Genomic DNA, 6,000 nt, shown 5'->3' on the forward strand with positions numbered 1-6,000 from the left:
AAGGATCAGCCCATTCAGCCTGAGGTAAAAGTAAGAGGATAGTGGCCAGCTGCTTTGATATTCAGCTTGAAGTCTGAACCCCAATATTTGTCTCTATGTCATTGTCATTTATTTGTCATTTATTTATTGTGTTATAATATATAGTCACTTGGTTTTTTTTTTTTTGCTTTTCAGCTCTTAATATTCTTTTTTATTCTGTATGTTTCATGTTTTGAATATTATGTGTCAAGGGGACTTCACTCTTGGTCCGGTGTATTATTTGGTGTTCTGTAAGCTTCTTATACCTTTTTAGGCATGTCCTTCTTTAGGTTGGGAAAGTTTTCTCTTATGATTTTATTGAATAGATCTTTTGGGTCTTTGAGCTAGGATTTTCGTTTCTTCTAGCCCTATTATTTATTTATTTATTTATTTATTTATTTATTTATTTATTTATTTCGTTTTTTCAAAACAGGGCTTCTCTGTGTAGCTTTGGAGCCTTTCCTGGCACTCGCTCTGGAGACCAGGCTGGCCTCGAACTCACAGAGATCCTCCTGCCTCTGCCTCCCAAGTGCTGGGATTAAAGGCATGCACCACCAATGCCCAGCTAGCCCTATTATTCTTAGGTTTGGTCTTTTCATGGTGTCCCAGTTTTCCTGGATGTTTTGTATAAGGAATTTTTTGGATTTAACATTTTCTTTGACCGATTAATCTATTTCCTCTACTGTATCTTTACTGATTCTCTCTTCTATCTCTTGTATTGTCATGAAGCCTGCAGGCAGGGCTTTCATTTGTTGTCTGGCTGCTGGAAAGTGCCCAGGATTGACATAGTTTTATGCATTTCTTTGGTGGCTAAGAATGTTAAATAATCTCCCAAATATTAATTGCCCACATGTATTCTTTAAATTAAATATATATTTAATGTATATTAATTTAGAGGTTTTTTTTTAAATTCCATACAATTTCCTTTCAAATTTCTTGGCAATATTTTCTGTTCTGTGGAAGCCCTTAGAAAGTCCTTACTTGTGCCTGCATCATGGAGTATCTTACCCATTTTCTTTTAGTAGTTTCAAAGTGCTAATTGTTAAGATCTTTAACCCTACTTGAATAGATTGCTTTTTTGTATAACATGGAAAAGAAGTCTTATTGGGAAGTGATGGGGGTGGTGGAAGGGATAGAGAGAGGGGAGAGAGAAGGAAGAGAGAGAAAGAGAGAAAAGAGATGGAGGGAGATACACACATATGGAGATTTGTCTGTGTCTGGATAGAATTCTTTTACGCAAGGTGAAAGATATGTATTTAATTTCATTCTTCTTCGTGTAAATAACCTGTTTTCCCTACACTGTTTTTGATGAGGTGTCATTTTTTTTCAAGGTATTGCTTGAGCAGCATTATGAAAGATTAGGTAGATATAGTTGTGTGGGTTTGTTTGTGGGTCCCCTATTCTGTTCTATTGGGTTCTATTCTACGCATTTGTTTTTGTTCCATTATTGTGCTATTTTTGTTGCTATGGGTCTGGAGTATAATTTGAGGTTGGGTATTCTGGTATCTCCAGCATATCTCTTTCTCTTAGAATTTCTTTTTTCCCATTTTTTTTAAAAATTTATTTTGCATTCCAACCACAGTTCTTCCTCCCACCTCTCCTCCCACCACCTGCACCTACCACCCCAAGCTACTCCCAATTCTCTTCTCTCAGGTTAGGGCTCCCATGAAGTGTCCATATAGTCTGGCATAATAGGTTGGGGCAGGGCCAGGCCCATGCATTAAGACCGAGTATGGCATTCCACCATAGGGAATGGGTTCCAACAAACTAGATCATGTACCGGGTTTGTATTGTGGTGCTACTGCCAGAGTACCACTGATAGTTCAAGATTCACAACTGTCTCCCACATATGGAAGGTGTATTTTGGTCCCCTGGAGTCTCCACAGTTATAGGTCTAGAGTTCATGAGTTTCCATTAGCTTGGTTCAGCTGTCTCTGTAGATTTCCCCATCATGATCTTGACTTCCCTTGCTCACATGGTCCTTCCTCCCTCTCTTCACTTGGATTCCCAGAGCTGGGCCTGGTTATTTGTTGTCGATCTCTGTCTGGTTCCATAATTACTGGGTGAGGGCTTGTGTTTATCTTTCTTAGTCTGTTTGCCTCACTCAGAATGTTTTTTCTAGTTCTGTCCATTTGCCTAAAAATTTTATGAGGTTATCCATTTTTTAGCACTGTGTTGTACTCCATTGTGAGATGTACCACATTTCCTTATCTATTCTTTGGTGTAGGGGCATCTAGGTTGCTTCCAGGTTCTGGCTATTATAAATAATGCTGCTATGAACATTGTTGAACAAATATTCTTGTGCTATGATTGAACTTCCTTTGGGTAATACCACCCAAGAGTGGTATTGCTGGGTCTTGAGGTAGATTGACTCTCAATTTTCTTAGAAATCACTGTTCTGATTTCCAAAATGGCTGTACAATTCTGTGCTCCCACCAGCAGTGAAGGAGTGTTCCCCTGACTCCACATCTTCTCCAAAGTACTGCTTAGCATTTCTTGCTCTTAAGGGACATATATACTTCCATATGAATTTTAAGATCGCTGTTTTTAGTTCTTCAGAGAATGTTGAAATTTTGATGAGGGTTGCATTGAATCTGCAGACTATTTTCAGCAATGTAGCTACTTTCACACTATTAATTCTGCCAATTCACAAGCACTGTAGGTCTTTCCATTATTGAGTGTGTTCATTTTCTGTCTTTGGTGAATTCAATGTTTTCATTGTAGAGTCTTTTAATTTCCTTCATCAAGTTTGTTAACAGTTACTTTATTCATTCATATGTATTTTGAGGCCATTGTGAGTAGAATAATTATTTCTGAATTCTTGCTTTAAAAGTTTGCTATTGTTATATAGAAAACATCCTAGGTTTTTATGTTGATTTGGTTTTCTACAACTTTGTTAAAATGCTCATCACAGACAAGTTTTCTGGTAGTATCTTTAGGTTGTCCTAAGTATATAATCATGCTATCTTCAAAACTAGATAATATGACTTCTTTTCTTCTATGTAATCCTTTTATTTTTTCTCTTACCTTCTTGCTGTAGCTAAGACTTCAAGCACTATATTGAATAAAAGCTGAGAGAATGAACACCCTTATGAAGTTCTTGATTTTAGATGGAACACTTTTAGTTTTGCTCCATTTAGTATAATGAGGCTTATAAGCTATAATATATAGGCTTTGTATACTGAGATACATTTTTTTTTTCATCCCAAGCATCTCCGGGGACTTTACCATAAAGCAACGTTAAACTTCAGCAATGATGTTTAAACTCTTGTGACATTAATTTCAGTTATGGTAAACTTTTGCAGTTAATAAAATGATCATACATATCTTTTTTAGAGATAAGGTTTCTCTGTGTAGATTTGGAGCCTATCCTGGAACTCTCTCCATAGACCAGAATGTCCTCAAATTCACAGAGCTCTGCCTACCTCTTCCTGTGGTGATATTTGTTTATACTCTAACAAATAAAGCTTGCCTGGAGATCAGAGGGCATAGCTAGCCACTAGTTAACCATAGAGGTTTGGAGACAGGTCTGTACAGACAGACAGGAAGTGATATGGTTGGGTAGAGAGAGGCAGGAGGAGACAGGTACTGGGTCTCTTATGGCTAAGGAGTCAGCAAGGTAAGAGTTGGCTGTGGCTTGCACTTTTCTCTCTCTGATCAATGTTCCTTCTTGTCTATATCCAGTTTTGTTAAGGGTAATACCATACCAAATTCAGAGAATGAGTTTGGTAATATTCCTTCCTTTTCTATTTTATGGGAAACTTTGAGAATCAACATTAGTCTTTTGAAGGCATGATAGAATTTAGCAGTGAACACATCTAGTCCTGGGCTTGTTGGGAGTCTATTACTGATTCAATATCTTTGCTTGGTGTCCTACTTAGAGTTACTAAGTATGATGAAACACTGTGATCAAAAACAACTTGGAGAGGAAAGGATTTACTTGCCATTATGTTTCCATATCACTGTTCTTCACCGAAGGAAGTGAGGACAGGTCAGGAACCTGGAGGTAGGAGCTGATGCAGAAGCTATGGAGGAGTGCTGCTTACTGACTTGCTCCTCATGGGTTGATAACCCTGATTTCTTATAGAAACTGCAACCATAAGTCTGGGAATGGCACCACCCACAGTGGGCTAGGCCCTCCCCCATCAATCGTTAATAAAGAAAATGTTCTACAGACTTGCCTACAGCCAGATCTTATGGAAACATTTTCTCAGTTGATGCTTCCTTTTCTTAGATGAGTATAGCTTGTGCCAAGTTTCCATAAATTTAGACAGCCCATTTATAATGGTTTTCTCATATTACTTATATATTACTTATTTAATTTTAGTAGGTAATATGATTCTAAAATCTTATCAGTTTCCTCTAGATTTTCTATTTGGGGAGCTTTAAGTTTTAAGGTGGTCCTCAGAGCTCTTCTACACTTAAATGGATCCATCATAATATTCCCTTTTTTCATCTCTCATATTATTAATTTGGTCTTCTTCCTCTTACTGTTGGCTCACTTTACTAGCAGTTTGCCAGTGGCTCTTCTCACTTCCTCAGTGGTTCCTAAAATTTGGGAGGAGGGAATATTCTATGAATGCTCATTCTATTTGAAGTGAGCCTTCTGTAGTCTCTATAATAACATTCCTGTTGGACAGTTGTGGCTTCCTGTGTGAATTACTATCTACTAGAAATAGAAGCTCTTAGCTGGGCGTTGATGGTGCATGCCTTTAATCCCAGCACTTGGTAGGCAGAGGCAGGCGCATCTCTGTGAGTTTGAGGCCAGCCTGTTCTCCAGAGCTAGTGCCAGGATAGGCTCCAAAGCTACACAGAGAAACCTGTCTCAAAAAACAAAAAGAAGCTCTTTGTTGAGGGTGTAGAGCTGCAGTCATCTATGGGTATAAGCCATTGGTGATCAATTTAATACTTTACCAATTTAATAGAGAGATAGTGGTGATTCCCCCTAGCACCTACAGCCTACCTATCCATGAGGGAAGGAAAGAAGATAAAATGTATGGATATAAAGGGCAAAGCGGAATAACTGAAAAGGCATAGTTAAATTGCAGTGGGGAGAGGAAGGTATTGTAGAGAAGGGATAAGGTAAAGAATCAATAAAACTAAAGAACCTCCACAAATCATATGGAAACCCACTTCTATAGACTCTCTCTCTCTCTCTCTCTCTCTCTCTCTCTCTCTCTCTCTCTCTCTCACACACACACACACACACACAATTCAAACCCTGAAGCTCTCAATTTATGATGCAATTGTCTTAGACACAATATTGTATGAAGAATCCCAACATACAAACACACATACAAGCACATATTTTCTACAAATCTAGGAAGCCATTCTTTACCATTTAGTAAAGTTCCAATGCAGTCAATCATATTATGAACTAGAACATATTAGTTGAGAGTCTTCTTTCAAGTAATGACATTTCACAGTCAATAACACAGAAATGAAGAAATGCATACAAACCAATGAAACAGTTTGTTATCTTTTAGAAAAGGATGTTTCCTTTCCTTGGAATCAATTTTTCTCCATTTTATAGTCACATCTATTTTCTTTCCATGGCTATTATGAATCAGAAAACAAGCAGTTGAAATATATGTATAAAGAAACTCTAAGTCTCCTTTATGTTTTTTTTTTCAGTTAGTTACCAGGAAGTGCTTACAAAGACCCAGAGGTACAGAGAGAATTCCACCCAGCCACATCTAGCACACTCTCTGGTATAATATTAGAAGGAGAAATAGGTACATATTGTTCTCAAGATTAGATTCTTTAAGGCTGATGCACATTATTATAATCTGATAATAAATACCTAAATCAAGCCACATATTATCACATCTTTGAACATTTTTGCATTATATGGATCATACAAATATGTTGAGCATTTTGAGAATAGTATGACCAGTAAATAATGATGTCAGTGACACTATAATATTAAAAATAGGGGGATAAATCCTGTTGCATTTGCTCTCCATTTGGAGACATGATCAC

This window comes from Cricetulus griseus, chromosome 2, assembly GCF_003668045.3.
Source record: "Cricetulus griseus strain 17A/GY chromosome 2, alternate assembly CriGri-PICRH-1.0, whole genome shotgun sequence".
In the NCBI taxonomy this organism is placed as follows: domain Eukaryota; kingdom Metazoa; phylum Chordata; class Mammalia; order Rodentia; family Cricetidae; genus Cricetulus; species Cricetulus griseus.